Source organism: Lycium ferocissimum, chromosome 6 (assembly GCF_029784015.1).
Source record: "Lycium ferocissimum isolate CSIRO_LF1 chromosome 6, AGI_CSIRO_Lferr_CH_V1, whole genome shotgun sequence".
In the NCBI taxonomy this organism is placed as follows: domain Eukaryota; kingdom Viridiplantae; phylum Streptophyta; class Magnoliopsida; order Solanales; family Solanaceae; genus Lycium; species Lycium ferocissimum.
Window position 1 is genome coordinate 15,353,866 of NC_081347.1, and position 13,568 is coordinate 15,367,433.

Sequence of the window (13,568 nt, forward strand, 5' to 3'; positions counted from 1 at the left end):
ATTTGGGTTAATGAATTGATTATGGAAAACTAGGGTTTATGCCTAAACTGGGGGTTTTCTTTTGAATGTGAAATGATCAATAATTGAGTTTAATTAGCAATTGGAGAGTAGAATTGAACTTCTATAGCGTTAGGTTACCATTTCCACTCTTGAAATTCCCTTTTACCCTTGTGGGTCCGATTTCCCCCTTTCCTAAAGTTGAATTTTGGTTTGAACGAATGTATAGCAATATGGGTATCGTTAGTCTCCGTTTCTAACTTATATTTTGATAATGACTAGACTTTGAGTATTTAGAGGCTCCTCCAAAAGGCAAGGCTCACGTTTGATAGTTCGTGGCACCAGCTCGGCATTGAGGTAGGTTACGATTTACCTTTCGGTTAAACTTCAATTAGCGAAGCATATGTAGAAGTTAGTTATTGACGAAGAAAGCATGTTAAGCTTTCAGGTATAAAGTTGGGATGGATACTCTTAGGTTGGTATTGTTGATGACTTTGTGGGCTTGTCGCCTTGTTTATTGTGATTTGGCTTGTTGCCATATGTGTGGTGTCAGGCTTGTTGGTTATTTACTATGATATGGTTGTGATGCGTTCATCTCTCACTTATCATCAATAAAGGGAGAAACATGATTTAGGATTGGTATTGTGACTTGTGCTCATGTAATGGCACGAATGAGAATTGACTATGATTTACACTTGATATTGACATCATGCATAACATTCAAACACATTTTATATGATTCATTGATATGGACTGTGATTGGTAATGGTGATGATAAGTGAGAAAGGAACATCTAAGATTGTGGACAGGTTTGATATGGAAGCCATATCTGGGCTGTGTGCGGAGTGGCTAGTATTGTGGAAATCACTTTTAGGATCTATAGAGAGTGACTGTTACATGGTTTTCGCGGGGTTCCCTATGGGTCATCACTATCGAGACATAGAGGATATCCGTCTGTAGCATGTGTGTACGGAGACGGACAGTTGGCCAGTGCATCCTTTGCATTGCATGTGCACTCATTTACTTCATTCATCTATATCATTGTTTCTGCTTTGGCATTTATATCACGTGTGTTGTTCTGATCTTGGATTGTGTTGTGATCTGTACTTGACTGTTGGCATGCCTACCTTTTAATCTCTTTCTTATATATATGTGATCTAATTATTGTCGGTCTATGATACCTACCGGTACATGGTGTTTGTACTGATACTACCTGTATTCTTTTTCTGAGTGCAGAGTTCGTAGCAGGTTCCTCCTCTACACCTCGTGAGTGCTCCCGAGGCTTAGCTTGCACTGTTTCTAGGGTGAGAATTTTATGGATCCCGATTCCCGTAGATTCCTCTATATTACTTGTCTTGTTTCATATTCAGAGACAGTATCAATACTCTAGACGTGTATTCTTCATACTATGTTTTAGTAGCTCTTTTACTATTCAGACCAGATTCCGGGGATTATGTATTAGTATTCCGCAAGTTTAGTATTTATGATTTAAGACTATTTTATACTTTTATTTACTTTCTTATGTTTGGATTGGATGTTGAATAAGGGAAGGCTTCGCCTACCAGGGGGTTAGTGTGGGTGCCCGCTCGATCCCACTAGTTGGGTCGTGATAAGTAGAGACTTTTATTATCTTGTAAAACACTAAAAACATTAGCAGAACAACTTAGGTTAATGAATAAGCTAAGCTTCTTAGAAATATTTTCTATATAAGCAGTGAATTCAATTATTTTTATATTAATGAGAACGAAAAATTATAAATTACCCTAGAGGAGGTTCAAGGTTCCTGTGTGTATCTGTCACATCCCGAGCCTAGGCCTAGACGTAACACGGCACTCGGTGCCTAACTACATATGACTGAGCGAACCAATTGGCTGGCTGAATCAACATGTGATAGCATAACATACTGAATGCAAAAAATAAACTAACACATGTTGATATACCGAAAGTCTGAATGATATAAATCAAAGTGCGAAAACACTAATATAAGTCTGAAACATATTTGTAGCCAACATTGCTTAACATGAAAAGCTTTGCGACTCTATCTAGGCATACTTTAGTCTATGAAGCCTCTAATGAAGTATTGAAAACACTGATTGTCTGTAAATGCGAAGAGCGTAAAATAATCATAATGCCTCGAAAGAACTAGGGCTCACTTGAAATAGGCCATACGAGAATCCTAGCACTCTGAATCGTCAACCTATAAATCTATACTTACATCGTGAAATGCAGGCCCCCAAGCAATAAAAGGGGACGTCAGTATATTTGAATTGTACTGGTATGTATACAGCAAGCCGAAAGAAAGAGCGTAAAATACTTAAGCGAACCGAACGGGCGATAGCGATGAATCGAACCGAACAAAGAAGTAAAGATATGAACACTCCCTGGTCTGAATGAGAAACCACCTGTTTATCTTTGTAAACAAGCTACGGCCTCAGGCCCAATATATAAGGGTACAAGCTAGAGCCTCGGGCCCAAGTATACATATACATGACTACGGCCTCAGGCCTAAGATGCATAAAGCATAAACTACGGCCTCAGGCCCAAATACAGGTGTTTAACATTCAGGAATTTAAAAGCAGGAACTAAGAATCATATTGTAATACATGATCTTTAAAATGCGAATCATCTTAAGTTACATGATGCTAAAATGTTTGAATCATATTGAGTTAAATGATGCGAATACCGAATAGAACTATCTTTGAAACATGTATTCATGAGCTGATTGTGAGAATCGGCTTATTGTTTATGACATCAGTAATCTGAACGGAGACTCGCTTGGGCATTAAACACAAGTCTATATTGATTACACACCAAGCTCACAACGTTTGGAATGAAAGTCATGAACGAATTACGAAACTAGAGAATATAAGTTTTGCAACTATTCAAGCAATTAAGCTTAACTATATTTATGAGGCAATTCATAACGTTATAAAAGAAATGTAGCGTAAGGAGAATCATTAACATTCCCATCGTAGAGAGTTAGCCTCACATACCTTAACTCCAGCCTTTTAAGTGTATCACAACGTTCGTCACCTCTTTCAATGATAATCTATAGCAATATATTGCAAAGGGATTCAATATTAGTAAGAATCCTCATATTTTGGTCATCTAAGCATTTTATCAAACACTTGGTGAGCTTTAAGCATAAAGCTCCATAACTTCATTAATGGTGTTTCTACACCCAACAACCCATCCTCTTGCTTCAAGATGATTCTACAATCTCATAATGCTACAATTATCATCATTCTTTATCACCCATATGATTATAACAAACCTTAGTCAACAATCCAAACCATACAATAGTTCATATGTTTCTAGCTATCTAACCCATTAACTTACCTCTCAAGAACTTAAGAGTCCATAATCAGAAATTCAAAATTATAATCGATTGAAGTAGGAAAGTCTTACCTTTTTGATGTTCAAGTCTCTTGAATTCGAATTCTAGGGTTCTTTAGTCCAAGATGAAGATTCAATCGATAATCTATGGAATAGATGAGTGTTCTAGCATTAATCTATATTAGATTGATGTAATAATCAGTGGTGTTTGAGTAGGAACTCACCTTAGATGCTTTGTGGAAGCCCTAGGGTGTTTTTTCTCCAAAAAGACGGTTTAGAATGAAGTGAGAAAAGTTTTACGAAGTTAGGCTTTTATAAAATTCGGGCATAAAATGACATGGCACGGCGCGGCGCATGGGGCGCTGCGTGCCTCGTCGCGCATGATGTATTTTTTTACGATGTCAAAATTTTGAGTTTTTCAAGAATTTTGGCCTGGTGGGGCACGGGGCGCTAGGCCATTCTGGCAGCGTTCGGTACAATGGGCATAACTCCTAGCACGAAGCTCCATTTTGGCTCCATAACATATCATTGGAAGGTATTCCTAATGGATTTTGATGAAATCTGGATGGAAGACAGATGTATCAAAAGCTTAGCCGATTCTATCAAATCTTAAGCACCTCACAATCCGTCTTGATTCCAAAATAACTATTTCCACCCATAGTTATCCCTATAGTACTTCACATGTCTAAAATAGCACATTAATACTAATTTAACACCTCCACGCCAAATTCGGATATACGGGATGTTACATTATCTCCCCCTTAGGATCATTCAGGTCACTTGTAGTTTGACTCAATCGGTGAAAAAGGTTATCCCTTATGCAGGAATGCCTTTGTACTCTCCTATGTGTGTTCGAACGGTGCGGGATTTTTTGAGAAAGAAATAAAAATACAGCAAAATTTTACAAAAAAAAAAAAAAAATTGTGCGGCTGAGCATGGGGTGGAGCGATCTTCCAATTCCTGGCTAGAGAGACTGACTCTTGTTGGCACCCTATCTCGACCAGCTACGTAAGAAAAAGTTCCACATTTGCTCGGCATGGGTCTGGATCTGGTTTGATCGGCCTGCTCCTCTCTATGGCAGCTGTGAACCTGCTTTCGTCTGCTGGGTAGCATTGCGGTTGACCTTATTGGTCCTTGTTTTTTCCGTAGGTGACCCTCTTGGTACCATTTGGTTTGACTGACCCTTTTGGTCTTGTGTATTATGTTTTAACCACCCTTGTGTGGCTTTGATGATACGAGCTTCTCGGTCAGCTCTTAAAAACAGGTGACCTTCTTGGCATCGTCTGATTTGTCTGACCCTTATTGTCATTTCTTGCATTAAAATGGCCCTCTTATCTTGTTTAAAGGCTGGCCCTTTTGGCGCTTGTTTAAATGAATTGCCATGTTGGCGTTTGATATGAATGGCCCTCTCGGCAACGTTTGTATGAATGGTCCTCTCAGCAATATTTGTATAGTGACCCTCTCGGCAATGTTTATATGAATAGCCCTCTTGGCAATGTTTGTATGAATGGGCTTCTCGTCATGTTTGTATAAATGTTGTATAAATGGTCCTCTCGGCAATGTTTGTATGAATAGCCCTCTCGGCATGTTTGTAAGAATGGTCCTCTCGGTAATGTAAATGCTTGAAATAAATGACAGATATGGCCCTTTTGGCTGGTTGTCTTTCTTTTGTTCTTTTTGTCGGTTGTGACCCTCTTGGTCTGATATTTCGCTTTTGTCCGTCATGCGGCCCTTTTTTCCTGCTAATATTATCCTCATGTTGTTTCGTTCATTATAGCCCTTTTGGCCTGATTATGCCGCCCTTGTGGGCATCATCTTTATTGGCCCTTATGGCTAGATTTTTTTGCCCTTGTGGCGCTTTGTCTTTTGTATCTCTTATGGCTAGATCGTGTTGCCTTCGCAACACTTTTTTTCTAGCCCTTATGGCTAAATCGTGTTGCCCTCGCGGTATTTTATTCTTTGTGGCCCTTATGGCCAGATTGTGTCGTCCTTATGGCGCTAATTCTTTTGTAGCCCTTATGGATAGATCGTGTCGCCTTCATGGCACTTTTTTTTTTATATACTTTATGGCTAGATCGTGTCGCCCTTGCAGCACTTTTTTTTCTTTGTAGCCCCTGTGGCTAGATCGCGTCGCCTTTGCGGCATTTTGTCCGATGAGCCGCTGCTTACATGAACAAGGGTTAGCAGAATAAACGGCCGTCCTCCTACCAACACTGGAGAACCTCCATCCAAAGAAAGAGCGTTAGTTCCTATGAGGTTAATCTGTGTCATCGACTCCTATTGCGTTGTTTCTTGGTTGTACTCTTGGTTTCGATCCTCTTGGATGGTAGTTCGAGAGATGAATTTATTTTAAAGTAAAAGTGAAACAAAACATACTTTGATTATTAGTTTTCAAAACGTTTGATTGCAAAAAAATGGAATATAATTCTTGAGAACAATTTATGTTGTTGTCATGACATGTGCATTTTGAGTGAGAATCTTCAGTTGTTCGCTACATCTTGTGGCGACATCTGGCTTCTTCTGGTGGAATTCTTGAGACTCTCTCAAAAATTCTACCCCAGTTTAAAGCTTTGTTTCGGCGAACTCTTGTGCCGAACTTTAGCGAAGGAATTTTTGAGCTTTTCTAAAATATTCTGCCCCAGTTTAATTTTTTGTTTCGGCGAACCTTGTGCCGTACTTAGTGAAGGAATTTTTTAGATGTTCTCAAAATTTCTGCCCCAGTTGAAGGGTTAGGTTGGCTGCCTCTTGCTCCGGACTGCTGTGAAGGAATTTTTAAGATCCTCTCAAAAATTTTGCCCACAGTTAAATATGTGTTGGCAAACCCTCATGCCAATTCTGCATTTATATCAAAATTCTCTTTTTGTGGCTTCCTAAGGGTTTCCTGGGTTTTTTTATTGGTAAGACCGAGCTCGAGGAGCGCCTAGGTATCATGTCACAGCAGGAATCAGGTCGAAAGTAGTTCAGAATAAAAGCAATTGATTTTTTCTAATAATGAGACCGAGTTCTCTATGGACTCCCTACGTATCCCACCTTGGGAAATCAGGTCATTGTGTAGTTCATGTTATAAGGAAATCATTTGGTTTTTCTGTCTATTACAAAAGGAATACCAAATTTGATTTGGATTTTTCTACGTATATATGCCCTAAGAGATAGGTCTTAATGTAGTGATTACAAGTAAAAATGCAATTACAAATTGGGAATCTCGTCTTCACGCATAATACCGCTTGATTGCGTCTGAATTGATTGTCTTGGGCCATTTTTGGCCATCCATTTCAGCTAAGACTACTTCTCCCTCGGAGAGTACCTTGCGAATCACGTACTGGTCTTGCCAATTGGGTGCGAACTTTTCTTTGTACTCATCTTGGTGTGGAAACACTCACTTGAGTACCATTTCCCATATTTGAAAAAGTCGAGCTTTGACTTGTTTGTTGAAAGCATGAGCCATTCTTTGTTGGTATAATTGACCATGACATACGGCGATCATCCTTTTTTTTGTCGATTAAGGCTAGCTACTCGTATCGGTTCCGGACCCATTCTGCGCTATCCAACTCTGCTTCTTGAATGATTCTGAGTGATGGTATTTCCACTTTGGTAGGCATGACTACTTATGTGCCATAGACAAGTAAGTACGGAGTTGCCCCTGTTGAAGTCGAGCTGTTGTTCGGTATCCTAGCAATGAATAGGGAAACTGTTCATGCCAACATTTGTAGTTGTCTTTCATTTTCCTTAATATTCTCTTGATATTTTTGTTGGCTGCTTTTACAGCTTCGTTCATTTGTGGCTGATAGGCGGTGGAATTCTGATGGGTTATTCGAAATTGCTCACAAATGTCCCTAATCAGATGACTGTTCAGATTTGCTCCATTGTCCGTTATGATGCACTCTGGTATACCGAATCGGCATATGATGTTGTTTCGCACTAAATCAGCTACCACTTTCTTTGTCACTGATTTGTATGATGTGGCTTCCACCCATTTGGTGAAGTAATCTTTGGCGACCAGAATGAATCGGTGTCCATTAGATGCGGCTGGTCCAATGGGTCCAATGACATGCATGCCCCAGGCGATAAATAGCCAAGGTGAGCTCATGACGTAAAATTCACTAGGTGGGACTCTGATCAGGTCTCCGTGGATTTGGCATTGATGACATCTTTATGCGAACATGCAACAATCATTTTCCATTGTCATCCAGTAGTACCCTGCTCGAAGGATCTTTTTAGACAAGATGAACATTCATATGAGGTCCGCAGGTCCCAGCATGTTTCATGGCTTCAGTGGCATCCATGTGTCTGTGTAATCTGAGATCCGGTGTTCTCTTGTAGAGTATCTCCTTGTTTAAGAAGAATCCGTTAGCCATTCGCCGGATGGTTTTTCTTTGATTGCTCCTGGTACTTTAGGGATATTCTCCTTTTTCCAAGTATGTCTTTACATCAGCGAACCATGGCTTTCCATCAGGACCCGCCTCTACATGGGAACAGTATGCATGTTCTTCTCTCAAACTTATCTCAAGTGGGTCAATGTGGATGCTTTCGAGATGTTGTATCGCGGATGCTATGGTAGCAAGTGCATCGACAAATTCATTTTGAGCCATCGACTTGTGCTTGAATTCAATCTTCCTAAACTTTTTGCACAGTCTTTGTGCAAAATTCACATACGGCAAGATTTTGGCATTCTTAGTGGCCCATTCTCCTTGTACTTAGTGAATTAGCAGATCTGAGTCGCCTATTACCAGTAACTCATGTATGTCCATCTCAAGGGCCTTTCGAAGGCTTAAGATGCATGCTTCTTATTCTGCCATATTGTTAGTGCAACGGAACTTAAGCTTCGCGGTCATCGGATAGTGTTGTCCTATTTTTTATATCAAAACTGCTCCGATTCCCAAACCTTTATAGTTAAATGCTCCATCGAAAAACTCTCACCAACCTGAATAGGGTTTAGCTATGTCCTCGTCCACCTCTAACACTTCTTCGTCTAGGAAGTAAGTTCGAAGCGGCTCCAAGTCCTTATTGACCGGGCTTTCTGCTAGTAGGTCAGCCAATCCCTGTCCTTTGATAGCCTTTTGCACAACGCATGTGATTTCAAATTCGTTCAATAGCATTTTCCATTTGGCCAATTTCCCTATAGGCATGGGTTGGCGGAAGATGTGTTTCAGTGGATCCATCTTGGATATGAGATGAGTGGTGTATGATGACAGGTAGTGCCTCAGATTTTGGGCTACCCATGTCAAACCTCAGCATGTCTTCGGCACCAGAGCGTACCTCGCCTCACAGGCGGTGAACTTCTTGCTCAGACAGTAAATTGCACGCTCTTTCTTGCCTATTTCGTTGTGCTGTCCTAACTAGCATCCAAAAGCATTGTACGTCGATACCGATAGGTATAGCAATAGCGAGCTTCCTGGCCTAGGAGGCACTAAAACCAGCTAGTTGGAAAGATATTTCTTGATTGTGTCGAATTCTTTCTGACACTATTCAATCCATTCTATTGGTGCGTCCTTCTTCAGCATTTTGAGTATAGGCTCAACAATCATAATGGACTGAGCTATGAACTGACCGATGTAATTTAGCTTTCCTAGAAAACTCATGACCTCTTTCTTGGTCTTTGGAAGAGGTAGCTCTTAGATAGACTTGTTTCGTTACGAGTCTAGTCCAATGCCTCTTCGGCTTACTATAAACCTGAATAGTTTTCCGACAGGTACTCCAAATGCACACTTGGATGGATTTAGCTTCAGATTAAACTTTTGAAGTCTGTCGAAGAATTTCCACAAGTGTGTGGTATGCTCGGAGCTTTCGCTTGAATTGATAATGACGTCGTCCACGTATACTTCAATTTTCTTGTGAATCAAGTCATGAGAAATAGTAGTCATAACTCTCATGTAAATGGCGCCAGCGTTCTTGAGTCCGAACGGCATTATCCGGTAATGGTACACTCCCCATGGAGTGATGAAAGCTATTTTTTTGGCATCTTCTTCACTCATCAAGATCTGATGGTATCCCATGAAGTAATTCACGAATGATTGCAACTCGTGCTTCGCACAATTGTTGATGAGTATATGGATGTTTTGCAGTGGTAAATTATCATTGGGACTAGCTCGGTTGAGGTCATGATAGTCCACACAAATTTGGATCTTTCCTTCCTTCTTTGGTACTGGCACGAAGTTAGCCAACCATGTCGGGTACGAAGTTAATTTGGGATTTGCTCTATTTTTCCTGTCACGCCCCGAATCATGGCCTGGGCGTAACTTGGTACTCGGTGCGTTGGTGCATGGGACCGAGCGAACCACATGGCTTGCTAAATCAACATGGGGCATGAACTGATGCGGAATACACTTTAAAACATGGATAGTCTAAATAACATAAGTCAACATAATACTAATAAAATACTATTTAAACATGATGCCTAAATAGTCTAAAAATATATAATAAATGCTGAGCAGATAGTGGCTAGATGACTCTGAACATCTAATATGACATGACTGAACTAGTTTATGAAACCTCTGACATGAGTCTGACTGTTAAACTGTTTATAGGGACAAGGCCCCCGGCATACCTTAACTGCATAATTGACATGAAATAAATAGAGATAGCACCCCGAATGAAATGGGACTCACCAATAGTAGATACGTGCAAAGTCCTAAAGAGCTGATCCGTCGTCCTGTAAATTTGCATCGTGAAATGCAGGCCCCTAGGCAATAAAAGGGGACGTCAGTACACTTGAATTGTACTGGTATATAAAGCAACTGAAAGAAATAAACATGGCACATGGAATAATAAAACTGAAACTGAAACTGTATCTGTAAGCTGAACATGAGTATCATCTGACATGAATATATATATAACATGAGTAAAACATTTTAAGTGGGAAAACCTTAGTATAACCGATATGTAACCACCACATGAGCACGCAGCGTCTGTTCTCTGCCCGATCAGCTAAGCCATCTTGTACCTTACCGGGGTACAAGACATGAACATGACATGAATTGATCCAATAACCCGCAATAGATGAACATGAAGGAATCATCCTAACTGGGTAGAGCGATCTTTATCCTACGCTGGCATATGTAGTTTCAGGCTATCTGAGCCTTCTCGGTAATCTGTGCAACTCCCAAAACATGAACATAGACATAATTGGCTTAACAGCCCATGAATTATATAAACATGGCTGTAATAATTATGCGTGATTATATTATAACATGAATATAGATAAATAGTATAACTTGTATGAAAACATGGAAGCATGTAGAGGTTCTTGAAAATACGCATAACAGTTCATAACTTGCATTTAAGAACCCATGTAATGCAAAGTATGGATTTTCATGGATTACGGACAGATTCCCAATAACCAAGAATGGAATATTAAGAACACAATAACGATTAATCATTAATACGAGCATGGTACATCATGGTACATGTACTTAGGGTTATCATGAACATGTCTAGAACCCTACTTTTTGGTGAACTTTCATATAATCATGGAAGAACATGGCGAGGGGAAGAAAAATGATGTTCCACTCGTAGATAGAAACCCTACATACCTTAATCGCTCCAAAACTTGTAGAATAGGTCTGAACTTGAAGAAGAAATTCAAAAGCCTTAATCTTGAATCCCTTAGATGAGTTTTCTTGAAAATCTTAGGTTTAGAGCAATGATTTTCTATTTATAATTCATGTATGTATGTTAAAATTCACTTGAAAGGCTTGGAATAGGCTTACCTTGGTGTATGATATTGATAGAAGAATAAAAACCTTCGTGCTAGGGCTTGAGAGTATGAAAAACTGAATAAAAGACTGAACCGCCGAATTTATAGTGTTCAGTTGTCATGACAAATTGCGATCCCTTTTCATAGTCCGTATAATATTTACGGTCCGTAAAAAGTGGTCGTAAATTGGTAATAGAGTTTCATAATTTTCCCTCCATATGTACGGTCCGTAATTATTTTACGGTCACAAATACAGCCCGTACTTCTAAGTACGGTCAGTACAATTTGGACGTATTATTACTTGGAACTTTCCAGAGACTCAAGATTTTCCATGCATCAATATGGAGAAAAATTACTGTCCATCTTTATTTATACGGAGGGAAGCACAGTTCGTAAAAAAGTATACAGCCCGTACAAATTAGGCGTAAAACTGGAACTTCACTGAACTGAAACGAATTTAATTCTAACACTCCCCGCCTGGTTTCCTAAATCTTGAATCTTGAACATAGCTTTTTAAAGGTACGAGGTGTTACAATATCTCCCCATTGGGATCATTCGTCCTCGAATGATGGGTCATGGTTTAGAATGCAACTGGACATGGCTTGAGTACGTGAGCGTGAGGAAACATAGCACGAAAACATGGAGAATCAAAAATCATGACATGGTTTCATGGAAACATGAACGCTGGGACATGAGACACGAGTAGTGAATACATGAACGTGAAAAGTAGGGAATGAATAAGCAAGGGACATGACACGGATACGGAAGGTATTTGCCTTGAACGCATTATGCTTGCTCCTCAAACAAATGTGGATATCATGATTTCATGTCCTCTTCGGCTTCCCATGTAGCCTCTTCGACTTTTTGACTCCTCCATAAGATCTTTACGAAGGCTACTTCCTTAGTTCTTAACTTGAGGACCTGACGATCAAGAATAGCCACAGGATCTCCTCATACGTTAGGCCATCCTTAACCGTTATAGTGCCAGCAGGAGCAACTAATGACTGGTCTCCCACACACTTTCTCATCATGGATACATGGAACACTGGGTGAACAGCAGCCAACTTTTGTATGGCTCAAGCACATAACCTACTTGACCAACCTTTGTAGGATTCTATAAGGTCCAATATATCTGGGAATTTCTTGCCAAATCTCATCACACCTTTCATAGGTGAAACCTTTAAGAACACCTAATCATCTACTTGAAACTCTAAGTCTCTGCACCGCATATCTGTAAGGTTCTGGGGACTCTGAGCCGTTCTCAAATGCTCTTGAATCAAGTTGACTTTCTTCATAGCTTGATAGACCAAATCTGGTCCCAAGAACTCTGCTTCGCCAACTTCAAACCAACTAATAGGTGATCTACACCTTCGCCCATACAAAGCTTCAAACGGTGCCATCTTGATGCTAGCATGATAATTGTTATTGTAAGAAAACTCAATGAGAGGCAAATGATCATCCCAATTACCTATAAAATCTAGGACACATTCTCTCAACATTTCCCCAAGAGTCTAAATAGTACGCTTTGCCTGGCCATCTGTCTGTGGATAAAAAACTGTGCTGAGATTTACCTTGGTACCTAATCCCTTCTAAAAGGATTTCCAAAAGTTCGTTGTGAACTGAGCACCACGATCTGATATAATGGACACTGGGGTCCTATGCAAGATGACAATCTCATGAATATACAACTTAGCATAATCTTCTACTGAATCTGTGGTCTTGACTGGAAAAAAGTGCACTGACTTAGTAAGTCGGTCCACAATCACCCAAATTGAATCATGTCTTTGCGATGAGCGAGGTAGACCTGTTATGAAATCCATGTTTATCATCTCCTATTTCAAACAGGAATATTAATATTCTAGGCCAAGCCACCAGGCCTATGGTGCTCGGCTTTCACTTGCTGACAATTCGGACACTTAGCCATAAAATCTGCTACATTCTTTTCATGTCGTTCCACGATTCCTTAAGGTCATGATACATCTTTATGAAACCTAGATGGATATAATACCTGGAATTGTGAGCTTCTAACATAATTCGTCTAAGCTCATCAATATCTGGAACACATAATCTACCTTGGTACCTCAAGGTACCATCATATCCCCTTTGTTCGAAGGTCGTTATCTTATGCTTAGTAATCCCCTCTTTCAGCTGTAATAAAAAGGGATCATTAAACTATTTCTCCTTCACTTCTGCTACTAGCAAGGAATAAGCCCTATTCTGAACAACAAATCCACCATTTTTGGAGTCCAAGAGTCGAACTCCTAGGTTAGCTAGGCGGTGAACTTCCTTTGTCATAATTCTCTTAGCTGCCTCAACGTGAGCTAAACTTCCCATGGAATGCCGACTAAGAGCATCGGCTACAACATTCGCCTTCCCTAGATGATAGAGAATATCTACATCATAATCCTTTAACAATTCAAGCCATCTTCTCTATCTAGGATTCAGCTCCCTCTACTTGAAAATATATTGCAGGCTTTTGTGATCGGTGAAGATATCAACATGCACTCTATACAAATAATGACACCATATCTTAAGTGCAAAC